We start from the raw sequence: 21638 nt of genomic DNA on the forward strand, positions 1-21638 counted from the left end.
TCAGTCCAACTCTGTAAATTACTATGATATTTTTATTGATACCATGAAAATGTACCCTCGTTTCTCTATTGTCACAAAAGCATGTTGTTGAAACACTTAAAATATCTTGGCACACTTTAAAAGTGCTTTTTACAAAAGAGACATGAAATTAATGGTGCATTTCAGTCAACACGTCCCTCACAGTGCTTTCTTTCCCCTTCCTCAAAGCCACAGAATAAAACAAGATGGATCCAAACAAGACCTCTGAACATTTCTGTGATGGTAATAACATGTGGGCATCCGGGAATGGGAATCAGCGTTACAATCTCCTCTCATACCCTAATGTACACATGAACAGCATTAAGCTAGCCTTATCATCAGATTTCGCTCTTCAGTGAAGCTTTAATTACCCACCCTTATAATGTCATTTCTGTGAGGGAGTCTTGTACTTCACCTCCCATTTTCTTGCTTTCCAAATCTGTCTCTTGGCTGACTCCAGCCTGCTCCTCGTCCTGCCTGCTCTTTTCATGCCCCCATTCAGGAAGTTTCAGCTCTGAAGTGACCACTCACCACTCCCTCGGCGTGGCTTTTTTTTTTCTCATTTGAACCCTGTATGATCCTAACCACACAACAGTTTCCAGCCATCAGGCACATAATCTGAGTTGCACATTAGCCTGGAAATGGGCTTTTCCCCCATTTGGTTATCTTATCCACAACATGTGCAACGATTACCTCATTCATCCTTGTGCTGGTTCCAGAGATTAACCCCCAAACTGTCACGATAAATGCATAATTTAAAAAATAGTCAGTTTCCTCAAACTTTATTTTGTCAGTCTCGTTTTAAATTTCATCCCCTGTTATGACGTGGCTACTAGAACCTGTCATCTTTTATACGGTCTCGTTTCCAAACACAGGAGCCAAAGGTGATGTCATATAATCTAGTAGCACTGCACTTATCTAAAGGAAAAAGAATACCCAGAACTTTTTCTAATGTTTTTATTTGCTATAATAACACACAGTGCAAGTTGGAAAACATATTTTTAAGGGAAATCCATGAGACAAGCTTTAACCTTTAACCATGGAAAGGATTCCTTAAGTATTTCAAAGGAAAGACAAATTCTGTTCCTGAGTTGGATTAGGCACTGGCTGGCAGAGGTTTCTGTTTTTGTTCTTCCATGACCATTCACTATGAGCAGAATCATTTATAAATCAAGCAGCAATTTTGTCATAAGCATCGTGCTGGTATTATGAAGAGTGTTAAGAAGTGAGCGCTAGTATTCATATCCGAAAGAATTTAACATTTTATCTTTTTAAATTGGAAAATAAAAGAATACAATGATTCTCCCATTTTCTGATTAGCACCAGTAGCATCATATTTAATCAGCATAAATGGAAGATGGTGTCATGGGAAACAGAAGATGAGGGCATGGACCTCAGAACGTGATACCGGGCAAGTCTCTTACTTTTCCTCATTTATTAGAGATAATCTCTTTTATCTCAAAGTGCTTGAGGAAGATTAAACAAGTAATCCATGCAAAAGTGCTTTGAAACTATAAAGCACTAAACAAATATATGACATCATCTCTGCCAATTTTTAGTTCCCACTCTTCATTTTTAAAATTAGCAGCATTAGGGGGACTTCCCTGGAGACCCAGTGGCTATGACTCTGTGCTCCCAATGCAGGGGGCCCGTGTTCAATCCCTAATTGGGGAACTGAATCCTGTATACCGAAGCTAAGACCCAGCTCAGCCAAATAAATGAATACAAATAAAATATTTAAAAAATTATCAGAGTTGGCACTCAACCCCATTTACACTTATACATTCTTCTCTCCCAGTGATGACCACCCTGCATTGTAACCACATCTATGTAATTATTCTTCCTGCTAGCCTGCATGCATGCATGTGTGTGCTCAGTCATGTCCAACTCTTTGCAACCCTATGGACTGTAGCCCACTAGGCGCCTCTGTCCATGGAATTTTCCAGGCAAGAGTACTGGAGTGGGTTGCCTTTTCTTACTCCAGAAGATCTTCCTGGCCCCAGGGATGGATCCTGTGTCTCCTGTGTTTTATGCATTGGCAGGCGATTCTTTACCACTGTGTCCCCTAGGAAGTCCCTATTAGCCTGCAAGATCCTTCAATTCATCTTTATAGCTCCAGTGCCCAGGGCAGTCTAGGTAGGTGTCTGTTGAATAAATTTACTTGCCAAATGAATCTTTACGTAGAGGCTCCCAATTTTCATTTCAGCTTTCTCATTTTCCATTTTTCCGTTAAAGCCTTAAGCTCTTGTCTTTGCCTCATTACTACATCAACTATAAAGAATAATGTTAATTTTTGTTTTGTCTCCTAAACCTTCCTCTTCTTTATTTTTCTGTGGAATTTCCTCTATGGCCAAGAATAGAGAATTAGTACCATAACTGAAGTCACCACATGTGAGAAACTTAGGAATTACTTTTTTAAATTCATGGAAAATTTGAACGGAAATTCATGACTTAACTGAATTTATCTTAAGAAAGATGATATTTCTTCCTAAATATATGGATAAAATTGGTATTTCAGAAAGATGGGTCCATGCACTCAAAGACCCAATATCTTGGCCACACAAAGCACAGGAATAATCTACATTAAAAGTTGTATTAACACAGAAAGATTAAGGAGGAAATTTGACCTCACAAGTAAAGGTAATTTAACTGTATATTCTGAGCATACAATTAGCACCAAACGAATTAACTAAAAAGTCCAGAGAATGTAATTAAGCTGATTTTTTTTTAAATCACCTGGGAAGGTTTTTGTTTGTTGATCAGTAGAATGTACAAGCCTACTCTTGCAATCTCATTTAATTGGTCTGTTAATTGGACTGTTAGACTTCATGAGAGTACTTTTTAAGCTTCCAAGATGCTTCTACTGCACAGCCAAGGTGGATAATTTCTGAAATACACTCAGAATTGAGAAACACAAGAGGAAAATATAAACCAAGAACCTGGGAATAAGTAATAAACATCTACAAGTTAAACTCCAGAATCAGAATCCAAAATTGCAGAGTACAGATATTTAACTTAGATGGAGAAAATGGCTCTTGGGTGCAGAATTTATGATTAGGGTGTTTATAGGTACAAATAATGGAGAAGAAAATGGCAACCCACTCCAGTATTCTTGCCTGGAGGATCCCAGGGACGGGGGAGCCTGGTGGGCTGCTGTCTATGGGGTCGCACAGAGTCGGACACAACTGAAGGGACTTAGCAGCAGCAGCAGCAGGTACAAATAAAGGATATTTCAGTCAGAAGAAGGTGCTAATTACCCATGGAAATATGAAGAAAAAATCAGAAGGGTCAATATTGACAGAATGAGGACAGCATTGTTCTAGGGAGATAAAGTTTGACCTCCAAGTATAACCTCCAGTGGAGGAGGCAACCCCATCTTTGGGTGAGACACAGAGGTCTTAGATTCAAAATGATCCTGGCTTTAATCACTTATCAGCTGTGTGATCTTATATAAGTCACCTGATCTCTCTGAAATTGTATCCTCATCTATAGAGTAGTTTTATCATATTGAAATGTAAATCCATGTGAATCAGCACAATATCTCCTATGCAGTAAAAGCTCAATACTGGTAGCTATTAGTGTTATTATTAGCTATTGTAGCTTGATGACCCAATTATGGAAATCACTCAATTAAAACTCCTTGGAGAAGGAAATCCCAACCCACTCCAATATTCTTGCCTGGAAAATTCCTTGGACAGATGAGCCTGGTGGGCCACAGTCCATAGGGTAGCAAAGAGATACAACTGAAATGACTTAGCATACCTATTTTTTCACACTTAGGAAACAACTTTCTTATTATAACCTTGTTTTTCCATAAATATTTATCTATTGGGAAAGAATGTAATGATCAGTGATCAGAAGAGGCTGGTCTACTGAATAGCTCAATGTCTCATTAGAAATTAATACATTGGAATTTTTGTTTTTATACATCAGTCTTTTGTGACTGTGGTTACTGAGTTCTTTGGAATAAAATTATCTATACTTAATTTTGCTTACCTAGTGGCTCAGATGGTAAAGAATCTGCCTGCAATGCAGGAGACCTGGATTCGATCCCTGGGTTGGGAAGATCCCCTGGAGGAGGGCACGGCAACTCACTCCAGTATTCTTGCCTGCAGAATCCCATGGACAGAGAGCCTGGTGGGCTACAGTCCATAGAGTCACAAAGAGTCGGATATGACTGAGCAACTAAGCACACATACTTAATTTAACATCAAACATTTTAACTTTACCCTAGCTGATGTTGAGAACTAGCCCCTGGGCTGTAAAAACCCAACCAGAGACTTCCTTGGATGCCAATGGACCCTACCCAGACAAGGACCCTTCTTCTAGCTGTCTACTGCTTCAAACTTCAACACACAGGCTTAAAGAAAGAAAAGAAAATTTTTTTCTTTTTTAAAAAATTTTAAATATTTTATATTTTAATTTTATTGGAGTATAGTTGATTTACAATGTTGTGTTGGTTTCAGGTATACACCAAACTGATTCTGTTATACCTATATTCATTCTTTTGTAGATTCTTTTCTCATATAGGTTATCACAGAATATTGAGTAGAGTTCCCTGTGCTATATAGTCAGTTATCTATAAAAAGCATTTTTCCTATTTTTTTTAAGTACATCCTTGGGTTTCTCACTTATAAAATGAAGATAACTTCTTTTCTACTTAGAGAGGACCATTTAACATTTTGTTTGTTGTTGTGCTCAGTTGCCCAGTCATGTCTGACTCTTTGTGACCGCATGGACTATGGTCCACCAAGATCCTCTGTCCATGGAAATCTCCAGGCAAGAATACTGGAGTGGGTTGCCATTTCCTCCTCCAGGGGAATGGAACTAGCAATGGAACTAGCGTCTCCTGTATCTTCTACATTGGTAGACAGATTCTTTACCACTGAACCCAACATTTCAGGAAAATCCCATGGACGGAGGAGCCTGGTAGGCTACAGTCCATGGGGTTGCAAAGAGTCGGACACGACTGAGCGACTTCACTTTCACTTTTCACTTTCATGCACTGGAGAAGGAAATGGCAACCCACTCCAGTGTTCTTGCCTGGAGAATCCCAGGGACAGGGGAGCCTGGTGGGCTGCCGTCTATGGGGTGGCACAGAGTCAGACACGACTGAAGCGACTTAGCAGCAGCAGCAGCAGCAGCAATGATGAACTCTTTTCAGTTTTGCTTGTCTGAGACATTTTTCTGTCTCCTTCAGTTCTAAATGACAGTCTTGCTAAGTAGAGTATCCTAGGTGTAAGTGGTCTCAAGCAGCAGGGAAGGAAGAAGGGGAGAGTACAAGGAGATGCCAGCTGCTTGTCACAGACAGAGAAGAGAATTCAGGCTCCGGGTTTGCTGCTTCTGAGTGGATGTTCTTTAACGCATGTAAGGTACAGACTATCTGCATTATAATATCTTAGTGTTTTTTTCTATTAATATAATTCGGGGGAGAGAGGGAATTTCTTACATATTAATCTTTAAATTCTGTTTTTGGTATATTTTTTATCTCTATCCTAAATAACACAAACAGCATTTTCCTATTCCCATATGAAAAATCACTCCCAGAATTTGATTTAATTTTGTGACCTCCAGTAGCTATTTACAAATGTGTGAATAATTTGAAATATTTTTTCTAGAAATGTCATTGAATTTGTTTCATTGCCAGTTAAGAAACAACTGAAAGATATTACGCATACAGCATACTTATTTTATGTATTATTTGCAGAATTTTATGTCAACCCCTGCACATCAAAAAGCAGCGGCCCTCCTCATACTCATTCACGACATGCTCTGCACACAAAAGGAGTAACCTTATTGATGAGGAAGCAGTAAAATGGAAGTGTGCATATGTGTTATTTTTATTGTTGTGTTGCTTTCATCATCTCTGTTTCTAACCAAGAGACAGAAAGCAATGCTAGTGGAATTTCAATGTATATCACACTTATCCTGTTACCGAACCAAACTTGGATCCACTTGCCCTCACGTAGTAAAGCCAACCTACCGACACCCACTGCAGTGAAGGAAAGAGCAGAGTTTATTGCAGGTACCAAGCAAGGAGTCCAGGGCAGCTAGAGCTTAAAAGACCTGAACTCCTTGCTTGGGATAAATACTTCACTTACTTCCTTCATCACAACCCTGGCGTCAGTACATTGGATTTACTTCCTGAGGGCAAGTAGACCCCAGTTTGATTTGGTAACAGTCTTTTCTGTGGACTGTTACAAAACTTTACAGACTCTGATGAATGTCATGGTACTTTCTCCCACAGTTAACAGACACAAACTTTTACTTTCCATTTCAGGGCCTTTTAGATCTACTGAAGTCTATTTGTATCCTAAAGGCCCAAGGTTAAGAACTTCAGTTCTAAGAAATTTCAGAATCCAGCCACAGTATGCTCATGGTCTCATGGTACAGATTCACATAATTTATTTTCCTTTGCAGGATTCAATTTGCAGATGAAATTACGTTCATCTCTACTTTGTAAAAGAGGAAAGGCTAGACACTCAGTATCTGAGCTGATTCATCCTAAGAAATATAGTTGCAGGCACACACCTTATGATGCCCATGAATTTGGAAAATAATGTAAACAAGCAGGACCATTTTGACAACGTGTGCGTTTGTATTCACAAAACAACACGAAGAGTAGTAGTTCTGGTGTGTATTTTATTATATTTGATCATTTTACTCTCCCAAATTAAGAGGAAGCCCCATAATACAAAACTATGCATTTATATAGATAGCAATTATTGAAATTTTATTTTTATATGAGTTGAACATGAAGCACTGAAATACCCTGCCTTTTCTCTTTAACCCATTGCCATAGGAACAGGGTGATATTTTCTGCACTGGCCTCTACTTGTGGCCTCTTATCTTGTAAGTATTTAAGTCTGAAGAGATATAGTTAGAATTGCATAGAATTTTTCTGAGAGTATGGATTTTTACTTCCTGCCAAGCATTCTATTCTCATACACCCTTGTGACCCTATGGAAATGGGAACCATGAAAATATTTTCTGTCTCGGAGGTTAATCTATGGTTCACTTTCTCCAATGTACTCCACCAAAGACCAGATGGGATACTAAAACGAACTAGGTTCTGACTACAAAGCACCCTTGTAGCCTGAGGCAGGGGAAGGCATTGCAAATATGTGTGCTATGTGGAAGTCCCAGCGGGATTTCCACAGAGAGCCTGTCTGAAGGCACATGGCCACTCTGGGAAGTAAACCACTCTGAAATTCCCAATTCTCTCTGAGCACTAATTCTGCAGCCTGGGCATGGAGGCCAATTGGAACCATGTGTATAGGCTGCAGCTCTGGGCAGATCACAATGCCTGGCCACACTGCCTTGCCAGTTCCACGCTTGCAGAACAAGCTCTCTACAGCCATTGATTTAGCCTTCTAGAAAAGGCGTACCACTTGAGATTGGAGAAACACAAGCTTTGGCATCATTCAGGCCTGAGTTGAATTCTGGCTCTCCCACTTTCTAGTTATATCATTTTGTACAAGTGACTGAATCTCTGGGCTTTGTATCCTTGTGTACAAAAGGGATAGTTACACCTAACTTGCAGAATATTACAAAGATTGAGTCAGAAAATAGAGTGTTCTGGAGAAACTAGCTAGCAAAACGGTTAAGAACTTTAAAGCTCTACATTGTCAGCTCCAGTTTCCTCATCTGCAAAGTGGAAATAACAAAACACTTATCTAATAGTGTTCCTAGGAAGGATTCAGTGACTTAACATACTTAAAGGGCTTCAGCCAGAGTCTGATATATATTAAATGCTTCATAAATGCTCATATTATTGAATGATGCCCCTATAATATTTAGTAGAATGCTGAGGGAAAGTAGAAGCTCAAAAATAGCAATACTGTTATCTTTTTTATTTCTCCCTAAACATGGTATGAAAGGAAATTATAATGTTTATTTCTATGGTTGTACAAATTTAATATGTTTAGTGTTCTCAAAAGTGTCTCTTTTAAAATGTCCTAAAACTTCATATTCCATATTCAGGTTGTCTGTACCAAACTCAGCCTGTGTCAATTCCCCAAATTTTCTCAGAATATAAAGCACAGGCTGGAATTAAATGGATTCAGTGAAAGCTAAAGAGAAGTGCACAAGGAGAGAAATGCTGGTGCAAGATCAAAGTGTGTGGCCGAAGAATTTAGTAATCTCTACCCCCAAATACTCCGGTCCGTCTTGAAAATCTCAAGAAAAATAAAATGTTTCCAAAAAAAGAATCTTTTCCTAGCAGCCAAATGAAAGATTTGTATAGTATTTTACTCAAAACAGCAATTTTCATTCTGCAGCCAGGATACTTTAAAGAAGAGAAAGCCCAATTGTGTGCACGGCCATGAAAATGATTCCAGGTGCAACAAGCCCTCAAGATTTATATAACTCAGCTCTTAATTTATTTCCTTTAATCCACACGCTATTTCCTGGGTTCTCAATTGTCAGCCACATGTTTCTCAATAAAGACCATAGTAGCACCAAAATTTCAAGTTAGATGCTGTGAGTGCATTTCCTGAGTTGCCAGTATGAAAAGTAATTACTGCTTTTAATTATTATTTGTTGTAATATTTCCAGAGGACAAAGGAAAGGTTTTATGCCAAACCTTGGTCTTCATAGAACTTGTCAGCTGGCATAGGGTTACCAGAAAGCTGAATTTGCAAACTCTGATGGCAGTGTCAGCATGGAGCAGCCCTGGAATTGATAAGCAACTATCTTAAGGTATAATGCACAGAGCATGTAATGCATGGGGAGAAGGCAGCTCATTACAATCGAAGTCCACTGCAGTCTCAATATAGAAGCATTCTATAAAAAAAAACTAAAAATAAAACCATAAAAAACTATAATACAGGAATATTAACCAATGGGCAATGTGCTCTTATTATCTAACAAGGGAAAACAATATAAAGCTGTGTAGGTAACTACAAGAGGCTTCCCTGGTGGCTCAGTAGTAAAGAACCTCCTGCCAATGCAGAAGATGTGGGTTCGAGTCCTGGGTCAGGAAGATCCCCTTGAGAAGGAAATGGCAACCCACTCCTGTATTCATGCCTGGAGAAGCCCACGGAAAGAAAAGCCTGGCAGGCTACTGTCAACAGGGCTGCAAAAGAGACACAACTGAGCAACTAAGCAACCACCATCACCACTACCAGAAGGTCTGTAACACAAGTTTTAGTGAACTAACGTTCAGACTTAGTTATTCAAAATCCATCTTTTGACAGACAGAAGTAAGTTTTTATTTAGAAGAAGTTCACTTTTACACCTGACTACTTAAACTTTACCTACAAGAACAATTTCTTGCAGTTAATTAACTAAGCAGAGGTCATTACACAAAGAGAAAATTTTTATTACACTTGTTTTAAAATCATATCCATAAAAAATAAACTATGTAAAATTAACAAGTCCCACCAGAGTGACACTATTAACGCTTTCTTCTAAGAGGTCTGAGTATGAATTCATTAGAATGGAAAGGTAATTTGTGAACATTTTATATGAAAAATGACATAAATCCCCTTGTTAACATTACACGAAGTATTACACTATTCTTAAGAGAAAATAGCAAAATGTATTCTATACCATAAGTGACCAATGAAAATTCCAGAAGAAGCTGTTTTATTACTTTTTTCATGGCATTTCAGAGCCATTGTTAATATAAGAAGCAGTCATTTCCAGTTGCGCAACTTGTGATGAGAATTTACTTTTTAGGATGAAACATCCAAATGAGCAACTTTTCACACCCTCTGAGTGTGGTGTTCATGTCGACATCACGCAGAACAAACATGGCTTATGAGCAGAGGTTAAATGATAGATAAATCATTTCATAAGCCATATACTTAAAACTTGTTCTATTCTTCATGGCTATCAGTGCCTTGGTGCTGTCTTTATCCTTGCTACACCCTGCGTTCTTTCTTTTTCTTTTTACTATGATTCCCAGCGTTTTGATGCCATATGTTTTGCCTTATTCAACCATTTGGAGTACAGGTGTGCCACTGTGTTTTTGATGGAGTGTTGCTATTCCAGAAAGCTCCATCCAAAACACAAGCCCACACATGTAATCCAAACCCGAGGATGAGTCAGCCACGGTGACTCCAGTTCTTAAGAGACGCCTCACATAGCTCCCCAGAATATAGGACTAGTAACACACTTGATAGTTAAGGCATAATCCTGAACTTGAAAAGGTCTAAATCTTCCTCTATGAATTTTCAAGGAAGAAATTTGGTTTTAAATGCTGGGTGCATTTTACTAGACTTACACTCAGTGCTTTTAGGTTACAAGAGTCTTTCCTTGGTGAATAAAACCCCAAGTTCATGACTTATTACACCTCAAAAATGAGGACATTCCACAATACTGGTCCAAAGATTTTTTTCAATAAGGACAAGAAGCTTAAGAGATTTTCTTGCCATGGAAATACCCTCTCAAGTGCTAGTCAAGACACTATGGTCCTGACAAACACATCACCCAATTCTTATCTCTTTGAAAATGTTTCCGTTTCTTTTCACATTAAGAAAACAGCCACTTTCCAAAAGCAGGCAGCAACAAAGAGAACAGCATGGTTTTTTTTGGTGGGGGGGGCGGGTGGGGGTTAATCTGGGTATTATTTTCAAGACACACTTCGGAGAGAGTCTCTGAATGTTCTGTCGGAGGCATGTCTCTGCCAGTGTTTATTTCTCATACTGATGCAGTTCAGAGGTGATTAGTGAAAAAGATGCTGAAAGAAAGGGAATAAACGAGTGGACAGGTGTCATCCTTTCTGCGCTCCGGTTCAGAGCCCACACGGCTGATTCCTTTGTGGCAGATTTGGTACTATGTGGGTGGTTGCCTGACTTCAAATGCTCAGCTGCTCAGGCTCCCTGGTCACTGACAGACTGCCTCCTCCACTTAGGAACTCGCAGATGATGAGTCTCTGACCCTTTAAACAAAAAGCCTGAGCACCATATGGTGATTCTAAAAAGTGCTATCTCAAGATACAAGGTCTTTATGAAGAACATTTGCACACTGCTTCCATGCCTGGGGTCGGTTACTTCCATTGTTTTTGTTGGTTCAAACCACCTTCCAGTCTGCATCCTTTAATAGAAATACAGCCACAAATGAATAGAAGTTTCAAGCTGGGAGGAACTTATAAACCATCTAGTCCAAACAGCTTCAAGAATTAAAAAAGATAACGTGGGAAAACACTTTGTAAACTGAAAAATGTTCCCTAAGAAGAATGTATTTTATTTTGAAGATGGGAGAAACCAATGACAAGAAAATGATGATTTATTTACTATACCTTAGGTTGATCAATAACTGTTTAATTAATTTTAGCATTTTCATACAAAGTTTTAACAACCAAGTTCCTATTTAAAGTTTAAAATTAGACCATGGGTTCCGTGACTTTTCTTTTGAATGTATATTTTGGATGAGAAATTCAGGGCTTTTTCCCATTCAAATAGTCTATCTTACAAGCAATGTGTGAAACTTCAAAGAAGCTGTCATCTTCAGTCAGAACCCTTCTGTAAAGGTGACCATGTATGCTGACCGAATGGAAGGAAGTATGTGTCCATTCCACAGGACAGACAGAAACACTTTGCCGCGGCATGTTCTTTGGTTAAAAATAAATGTATGGTATAAACTGTTGTATAATATCTTAATACCAGAAGTCTCCTCATACCTTTGTCTAAGGGTATCTGCAATCCAAAAAAGCAGAAAGATGTAGATAGCTGTCCAAAGTGGGACCATTAGATTTCTGAGTCTGACTCCAAGAATCCCAAAATTAACAGAGCCACAGGGGTACAGAGAAGCCAGTTCTGGGTCCTGTTTCCACACAGCATCACACAGGGAGGCATAGGAAAGAGACAGGACTGCCAGACAGGCTCACACCTGGTTGATCTCAGCCCAGGCTGGATGCTAAGGTGGCCAGGAAGCTAAGTGTATCTTTACCTACACAAGTTTGGGCCATTAGTGATGCTCACAGATTTGAAGGAGTTGGGGTGAAATAATTGTTGACTTCTGGACACCTCCCAGTATCCACAGCTGTCACAGAATCTGTATGTCTACAGGAAGCAGCTAGAGGAGACTTGGTTAACAGGTGGAATCTAGTGGAGTCATGTCCCTCCTGGGGTCCCATCTTCCTCATCCTCTTATATGACCTGGATGCCTCCTGGCCCTCTCCACAGACCTCAGGATTCCTGGCCCAAGCATGTTCCTGTTCCTCCATTAAAACCTTCTCCCACCTCAGCCACAGTACCTCTCAGCTGCTCATAACGTGTTAAAGAATCAGGATACTGATCTATGAAGCAAGAAGTTAAGAAATGCAGAGAGAAAAAAGGAAAGAAGTGCAGCAGAGCTGACTCTACTCAAAGCTAAACCATTCAATGGGCTTCCCCAGAGGCTCAGCGGTAAAGAATCCACCTGCAATGCAGGAGATCAAGGTTCGATCCCTGAGTGGGGAAGTTCCCCTGGAGAAGGAAATGGCAACGAGTTCCAGTGTTCTTGTCTGGAAAATCCTATGGACAGAGGAGCCTGGCGGGCTGTAGTAAGTAGGGCTACTTGCAAAAGAGTTGGACAAGACTTAGTGACTAAACAACAACAAGCCATTAATTGCCTTCTTATAATTTGATTCATTTTTGCTTCTTCTTAACCATGAAAATCAGCAATATGGAAGGAAATGGGTAAGAAGCTGGAGAGATTTTCAAGTTATTAATGAAAGGTGATGCATAAGACAACCTTGAATAGTGAGATTGAAACCCAGGGCCCTTCAGTGACATCCCAAGCCTGGAAGGTGCCAGATGTCCACCCTCTTGTATTTCAGTAGCAGGACCCCTTTTATTTGTTTTCTTTCACAAAGTGGTGAAGCTGGGGACGGGGATGTGTAATTGTTGCTTATTTCAGTAGCTCAGTCAAAGTTCTTGATGACACCTATCAGCACATTGACCACCCCCAACTCCCTGATTAGAGAATGCCTCCTAGTCACCAGGCCAGAATCTGGCCAAGCCAGGAATCCAATGGCAGAACTGGAAGAGAGTTTATTTCTCAACTCCTCCTGGGAGAATTTCCACTCACCCGGCCTCTTTTGTCTCTTCCATTTCCATGACTGAAGGAAAAGACTGCATTCAATTCCTCCAATATCATATTAGGAAATTTACAACAAATATCCACATTTATAGCTTAAATTTGTTCCTGATTTACCTTGTAAGCTACTAAGAGGAACGAAAACTGGTTATAATATTGAGACTGAATCTCTCATGCCTAGAAAGTGAGTCTCTCTCTCTCAGTATGGTGCTTAGGATAAACATACATTCACATACTGTTTATTATACTTCAAAAATTAAAAAAAAAGTTTAGTGTGGGGCAAATTTTTCTAGCTGTATTTAGAGAGTGACCTGAGATGTGGGAAAGTTGTCTATTGCTTATGTTATTTTTTTCACCCACTTTTGAACACTTTGAGGCTATATTTCCCCGGAGTTGAGCAGAGATTGCCACCCACCTTGGCTCTTCCTGCCTCTGCCCCGACAGAACCTCTTTGTTGTTTTATCTAATCAGATTCAGAGGCCCTGCTATGGTTGGCTCACTTGGATTTTTCAAGGAGGCTCTATTTCTTATTTCCCAGGCTTCAGAAGAACTAAAAATAACTGGGTGAAAAATCTGAAAGGCAAAGCTGCTCTATCTGCCAGCATTCTAAGGAGACAGGATCCAGCTCAATCAGAAGAGAGTGTATCTCTGCCCTTCTGGATGATTAAAGCAAACTGGCATCTTGTATCAGTTTGGGAGCTAGAGCCCCTGGATTGTCCGATGCACATAGTTAATAGACTTACATTTTTCTTCTTCATCCATTAACATTATTCCTGTGAACACCTATGCTTCTGTGTAAAAATGAAACTGCCCTTAAATTATGCTTGGTCTTCACTTTCTGTATCTAAAGTAAATAATAATAATAAACTAGTAAATTTGAAAAAGCACCAATGGAAAGTGTTCTGAATGGCACAGTCACCATTTTCCACTTCTAGTCACCTTCTACATTGTAGTTGTAAGCTAATTTTTTTTTAACCACATGTTGTCCAGTCTCATCCAGAAATCTGAATGGTGTGTGGCCGTAAGACTCATTATAAAGGATTAGCTAATCAAGACAAGCAGACCTCTTTTCAGGAGGCTGCGCTGGCAGAAACATCCACCTCTGGGTTTTCAAACGACGGATTATGCCCGTGAAACATGGGTGAGGGAACATCTGTCATACATGAAAGATAAAGAATATCTGGCTTTGCCTTTTCATGTGTTATTTTTCAGGGCCATAAAAAATTAAGAGACTAAGTCAGGGGAAAAAGTTCAAAAAAGGAGTTTGTGCCATTAACTCTGCTAGGGCATCAGAGGAGATATAGGGTTTCAGTTTTGAACTTACAAATATGTGAAACTAGAGATTATGAAAATAAATATTTAGCCTGATTCCTAGTTGTCTTTTCGTAAAGGTTAACAGTTTCATACTGAACTAAAAGCAAACAAACACTGGTGTATTAAGAACTTTGTTCAAACTGCTTTCTTGGTTGTGTTCACAGTGATAATCTCGCCTGACAAAACTAAGCAATAAAAAAAGTTAGACTCTCCCAGATAACACTGAAGAGTGACACTGTTATTTGAAACATTTACATATGACATGGAGATTTTAATAAATAATTCATCTTAAGTGTAACATATACATATCATATAAATGTAAATGAGTTCAACATCGTATTTGCAGAATTGTTTTATATTTTAATAGCTGAGCTAAGTCTCCACTCATAAGTCAGAATAATAAAACTGACTTAAATGAGTGGTGGGGGAGTGATGAGTAGGACCGTCGGCATATGGGAACAGGATCATTTCCAATAACTTTTGAATTTTCCATACTGGATCACAAAAATGGTCAGCAGAGATTCTGTTTTCTATGTGGCTTTTGCAAAACTTTTTCTACATTTTGACTATTTTTAATCTCTGTTCAGGTCAAGAACATCTCTACCCTATTCCCAGTTCTTCTCCAAAGCTTATCAGTCACTGGTGCTCACAAAATATTTGTTGACTAAACAAATGAAAGAATGAATGTGTGAACAGCCTGAGTAGAGTTGATCTTATTTTTGGCATAATAGATTTAAAATGGGAAATAGGAGAAATACAACACTTTTTGTTAGTGTTGGTGATAACATTTTCCTTTCCCTCTCACTCGAAATTAATTTTCCAATCTAAAACTTTGCAAGCTAAGAAGTAGAAAATTTAAGCCAGAAGTCTGCAAAATGGAAGTCTTCTGTTATTAGTTAGTCCATGCAGAGGTTTGTTTAAGAGGAAGAAAAGAGGAAGAAAAGATGAATGGATTCAAAAGGAGCAGGAAATCTCTTTGAGGAACTTGGTGTCTGATAAAAAGGGACAAAGAGAATATGGTACCAAAAGGCCACAAGCAACTGTCAAAACACTAGTTTTCAAAAATGAAAATGGTCAACGTCTGCATTATTTTGCCTTGTCCAATACCCTAGTGCTTATTTTCATTCCCAAAGCTTGTTTTGCTGGAAAAAGCTTTTAAATCATAACCAGTTCGTTCCAACCCTGCTAGGTGCTTGGAGGCAAAAGGCACAAACATTTTTGCACAAACATTTCTGTAGGTCCACCCTTGCTCACAGATGATTAGATGGGGGATATCTTGACAATATCTATGCAGTTCAAGTCATTTTTGAAACAAGATCTTGCACACACAATGTTTTTTTAAAAAATACTTTTCTCCATAACAAGGAAAAGATATAGTTCCCCTTATACATGAAATGAGTTCACATACTCAGTGTCTCTCTCATCTGTATATAAGCACATATTTCTTCTGTCACGTATGCGCACCCACATAGAGGAAGTCAGTTTTGAGTGAAAAAGTCAGAAAACAAAGCGGAATCCCACCTCAAAGGGCATATGACAAGGACACTCATGTTAAATATCTAGGAAAATAGATCAGACCTACTTTTCTGAATTATTTACCAAGTGCTACCAGAGCCAAGCATATAAGCAACATGATCCTATATCTTAATAATCCTGAGAAATAAGTATTATCATTATTCCCATCTTACTGATAAAATCAAGGGTTTGCAGGACTTCCCTGGCAGTCCAGTGGTTAAGGCCTCCCTTTCCAATGTAGAGGGTGCAGGTTTAACCCATGGTTGGGGAGCTAAGATCCACATGCAAAAATCCAAAACATAAAACAGAAACAATATTTAAATGAATTAAAGATTTAAAAATGGTCCACACAAAATAAAACAAACAAAAAGAATTCTCAAGGAGGTGAAGTAACTTAAAGTGCAAGCCACACAGCACTAAATAGCATAAATGAGTTGGCCTTGTTCTACTGGAAAGCCATTGTTCTTTCCAAAATAGTACAGTGGTTGTTGAACTGTGTTCCATGGGTAGCTGAGCATTTCTGAGTGGATATTGATGGTATAGATATCACCCTGCTCATATATACACATGTTCATACATACACATGTACATACAAGCACACCCTTACAAATATATCTGCTTGACTTCATTTATCTGCCTTTAGTTTTTATCAGGGTGAAAGACAGAAAAAGAAGTTATATATGGAAAGGATGGTATGGTATCTGATCCCATCGAGACCAGCTCAGTTCAGTTCAGTTCAGTCACTCAGTCGTATCCAATTCTTTGCGACCCCATGAATTGCAGCATGCCAGGCCTCCCTGTCCATCACCAACTCCCAGAGTTCACCCAAACTCATGTCCATCTAGTCCATGATGCCATCCAGCCATCTCATCCTCTGTTGTCCCCTTCTCCTCCTGCCCCCAATCCCTCCCAGCATCAGAGTCTTTTCCAATGAGTCAACTCTTTGCATGAGGTGGCCAAAGTACTGGAGTTTCAGCTTTACCATCAGTCCTTTCAAAGAACACCCAGGACTGATCTCCTTTAGAATGGACTGGTTGGATCTCCTTGCAGTCCAAGGGACTCTCAAGTGTCTTCTCCAACACCACAGTTCAAAAGCATCAATTCTTCGGCGCTCAGCTTTCTTCACAGTCCAACTTTCACATCCATACGTGACCACTGGAAAAACCAAAGCCTTGACTAGACAGACCTTTGTTGGCAAAGTAATGTCTCTGCTTTTTAATATGCTATCTAGGTTGGTCATAACTTTCCTTCTAAGGAGTAAGCGTCTTTTAATTTCATGGCTGCAATCACCGACTGCAGTGATTTTGGAGCCCAAAAAAATAAAGTCTGCCACTGTTTCCCATCTATTTCCCATGAAGTGATGGGACCAGATGCCATGATCTTCGTTTTCTGAATGTTGAGCTTTAAGCCAACTTTTTCATTCTCCTCTTTCACTTTCATCAAGAGGCTTTTTAGTTCCTCTTCCCTTTCTGCCATAAGGGAGGTGTCATCTGCATATCTGAGGTTATTGATTTTCTCCCAGCAATCTTGATTCCAGCTTGTGCTTCTTTAAGCCCAGCGTTTCTCATGATGTACTCTGCATATAAGTTAAATAAGCAGGTGACAATATACAGCCTTGATGTACTCCTTTTCTTATTTGGAACCAGTCTGTTGTTCCATGTCCAGTTCTAACTGTTGCTTCCTGACCTGTATACAGATTTCTCAAGAGGCAGGTCCAGTGGTCTGGTATTCCCATCTCTTTCAGAATTTTCCACAGTTTATTGTGATCCACACAGTCAAAGGCTTTGGCATAGTCAATAAAGCAGAAATAGATGTTTTTCTGGAACTCTCTTGCTTTTTCCATGATCTAGCGGATGTTGGCAATTTGATTTCTGGTTGCTCTGCCTTTTCTAAAACCAGCTTGAACATCTGGAAGTTCACGGTTCACATACTGCTGAAGCCTGGCTTGGAGAATTTTAAGCATTACTTTACTACCATGTGAGATGAGTGCAATTGTGTGGTAGTTTGAGCATTCTTTGGCATTGCCTTTCTTTGGGATTGGAATGAAAACTGACCTTTTCCAGTCCTGTGGCCACTGCTGAGTATTCCAAATTTGCTGGCATATTGAGTGCAGCACTTTCACAGCATCATCTTTCAGGATTTGAAATAACTCAACTGGAATTCTGTCACCTCCACTAGCTTTGTTCGTAGTGATGCTTTCTAAGGCCCACTTGACTTCACATTCCAGGATGTCTGGCTCTAGGTGAGTGATCACACCATCGTGATTATCTGGGTCATGAAGATCTTTTTTTTCTACAGTTCTGTGTATTCTTTCTACCTCTTCTTAATATCTTCTGCTTCTGTTAGGTCATACCATTTCTGTCCTTTATCGAGCCTATCTTTGCATGAAATGTTTCCTTGGTATCTCTAATTTTCTTGAAGAGATCTCTAGTCTTTCCCATTCTGTTGTTTTCCTCCATTTCTTTGCATTCGCTGAGGAAGGCTTTCTTATCTCTCCTTGCTATATTTAAAAGGCAATAGCCATAGGCAGATGGAATGGTGTAACTGTGCTTTAATGGGGAGAAAGATACGTCAGAGACTGGCAGAGAAGACCCTTATGCCCCGCTGTGATCGGCACCCAGCACTGTTCTGGTGCCCAGGTTAGGGAGCCTGGCTAGGGCCCTGAAATGGTGTTCTTGGTAAGGACATGGAGGGTTTCCTGGTAGCAGTGGCAGGTGCGTACACAGCACTGCCAGCAGCAATGGGAGGCAAAAGAGAAACAAGGCAAACCCATGGGTAAGCACAAGCACTGGGGGCTTTGGAGAGAGGCTGTGGATCTACACTCACAGATCCACAGTCTCTATATACAGGTGTCTATTACACCTGGAGACTTGGCATTCTGAGGATGGACCTTGAGGCCCTTCTTCAGAATCGAGGGGGCAGTCCCAAAAGGTAGGATTTCTAGGCTCCCTACCTACTTTAGCCAGAGCCTATTTTCAAATGTTTTATAAACTGGAATTCCCTGCAATAGGTCGTTTGAAAAAAATATTCTGTTGATTTAGAAATGTAAATTACTGACTATCTCCAACTGCACCTTAAGTTCAATAATTCAGCATACACCCAAACCTCTTGAGCTTACTTAGTCAATGGCCCCAGCACCTATAATATCCATCTGTTCATCCAACTGAGTAGCCTCAAAGACATCAGCAACTTCTTCCTCTACCCCACTCTGTGAGTCAGCAAACCAATACATTTAGCTTCCAGAAAACCTCTCAAATCTCCTTTTCCTCTCTCTTTCTAACTGCCCCTTTCTTTTAAAGCCCTTATTATCTCTCACTTGACCATCACAATAGTCTTCTACCTGGCATGCTCATCTCTATCCTTCCTACCAAGCTCAAACAGACAAGAGAACTATTTTTAAAATACAAATATGATCACAACATTCTCATATTTTAAAGTCTTCACTGTGAAAAAAACATGTGGCATGACATATGAGACCCTTCACACTCTACCCTAACCTTCCAACTCAAACATGAGCACTATTGATGTAAATGCGGTCCTTTAGTCACAAGAATTATGGCTGATAAAACAGGAAAGGTATTTATGACAGGATATATTGAGGAGTTTACAAAAATTTTGGGTGGAGGAACCAGACTCGTAAAAGGCAGAAAGAAAGGGAGGCAAAGCAGAAAAACTACAGCCCAAAGCAGACTACACAGCCAAGGGAGTCGAGGCTGCCATTCTTGCCACCGTAAAACAATGGTCCTGTGCTTTGAGCCACCACTGCAGCTCTCTCTGGACACTGGGTGTGGCACTGGCTCCACAGCCACTGCCTCTGGAAACCGCAGCCCCAAGGATGCTGTTGACACCACAAAGATTCTCCACGCAGTGTGTTTTTCTGCTTCTCTTGCTCCATCCGGCTGGCAGAGCCGAAGTCAGATATCCATTCCCTGCCAAGAAAAGGGGCAAGTAGGAAAGGAAGCAAAAACAAGAGGCATACTTTTCAGCATCATATGGAGAGGCTGGCTATAAAAAGTAGAATCAGATGCTGGCAACAAAAAATCAATATATGCTTGATACATACATTGTATCAAGTATAATGTATGCTTCCACTACCTGGGCTATGGAATCTTCTTCAAAGGAGACATGTTCCCTTTTGACTCCTTAAAAATTCTGTTGTCAATATTTGAAAAGATGGTTCCCTGTTTCTAATAAGGGCGCATCTATCGGCCCCTGGTCTGATGTTACCTCCTCTGTAAAGTGCTGGCTGGTGCCTTCAGGCAGAGCTGGTGCATCTTTTGTTTGTGGTCATCACACTTAATTGGAGCACTTCTTACAGGATATTGTCATTCTGATGTCATTTTACAATTCAATGTCCCATCTCAACAGAGAGTTCCTCTTGGCAAGGACTATGTCTTCTTGTCTGTGCCCTCAGAGCCAGGCATTGTGCCTGAGACAAAATAATGTTTTCCATAAAGTCTGTTGAGTAATTTTTGTGGTTCCCCTAGGGAGAATGTGTTGGAGACTCTGGGTGATCCCTACAAGACACTGGCCTCAACTGCCTATAGTAGGGGAACCATCTTCTTCTTGCCCAGAAACTGACAGTTTCTGGAACTTTACAAGACAACTGTAAGCTGGAAGAAACTCCTGGCATGAACATTGCCCACCAGCCTTATAACCAGAACCTCTCAACTGGGTTCTCAGTTCTAACATTCATTACAGTGTGGTCTTTGGCATAATACTAAGGTCACAGCTGTACCAGAGCTTATGTGCAGTTGTTTTATTGCCTAAACTTGTTATAATCTGGGTAGTATAGAAACTGTGAAAAGTTTTCCATTATTTCATAGATGAAGGTTAAAGCAATTTCAAAAGTAATCAACTCCTGTTGGGTAGAATTCATATGTGTTATTGTTTAGTCACTCAGTTAGTTGTCTCTGACTCTTTGCAGCCCCATGAACTAAAGCCCACCTAGCTCCTCTGTCCATGGGATTTCCCAGACAAGCATAATGGAGTGGGTTGCCATTTCCTTCTCCAGGGGGTCTTCCCCACCCAGGGATCAAACCTGCATCTCCTGCATTGACAGGTAGATTCTTTACCATCCTGCTACCTGGGAAGCTCTGAACTCATACATACTACAATTTATAGTCTTCCCTGTGTTATGAAGACAGTAATGAACTGATTTTCTCTACCTAGATTTCAGATCACAAGTGAGATAAAATTCTTTAAACTCTTTAATACTGCACAATATATCAGCATAACAATATAGAATTTGATAAATTTCAGCATATAGTATAGCTAGTAAATTTCTAAGGGCAGTAAACATCATAGTATTAACTTTTTTGATGAATTACATAAATAGAAGATAATATATTCTTTATACCATTAGTATTGTCTGAAAGTAACATAAAGATTTGTGAATAATGTTCATTGGTTCCAGGAATGAGATATACTACTTGTTATCCACTTAGATGCTGGCCTAAAAGTAACATGATTCTTCAACAAATGTCAGCTATCAGCTGGATGCCTCCCTGAGGCACAGAGAACTATTATTGTTCTTCAGGCATTTGAGAGATAGTGGTAAAAAAAACACGGTAATTATTACACTAACATGCATCAAGCTTGCAAAAAGAAAATCAAACTGAAATAGCTACCTGGAGAAAGAACTGAGTACTATACGCTGTCACTGAAATGGGACAATTGTGTAAAGAATACATACACACAAATTCAGGGGGAAATTGTTCTCTTGTTATAAGACTCAGTGAGATATTGTTTTTACACATACGGAA

General features: G+C 39.7%; 1 long non-coding RNA gene across 2 annotated transcripts in view; it reads right to left on the reverse strand.

The window, feature by feature from the left end:
- Window positions 1-9316: 9316 nt before the first annotated feature.
- Window positions 9317-21638, reverse strand: part of LOC133254000 (uncharacterized) — a 34271-nt gene continuing 21949 nt past the window's right edge. For both annotated transcript variants that reach the window (XR_009738528.1, XR_009738527.1), the window contains exon 4: window positions 9317-19802. This is a non-coding gene — a long non-coding RNA (uncharacterized LOC133254000). The remainder of the gene's footprint in view (window positions 19803-21638) is intronic.

The sequence above is a fragment of the Bos javanicus genome, chromosome 9 (assembly GCF_032452875.1).
Source record: "Bos javanicus breed banteng chromosome 9, ARS-OSU_banteng_1.0, whole genome shotgun sequence".
Taxonomy (NCBI): domain Eukaryota; kingdom Metazoa; phylum Chordata; class Mammalia; order Artiodactyla; family Bovidae; genus Bos; species Bos javanicus.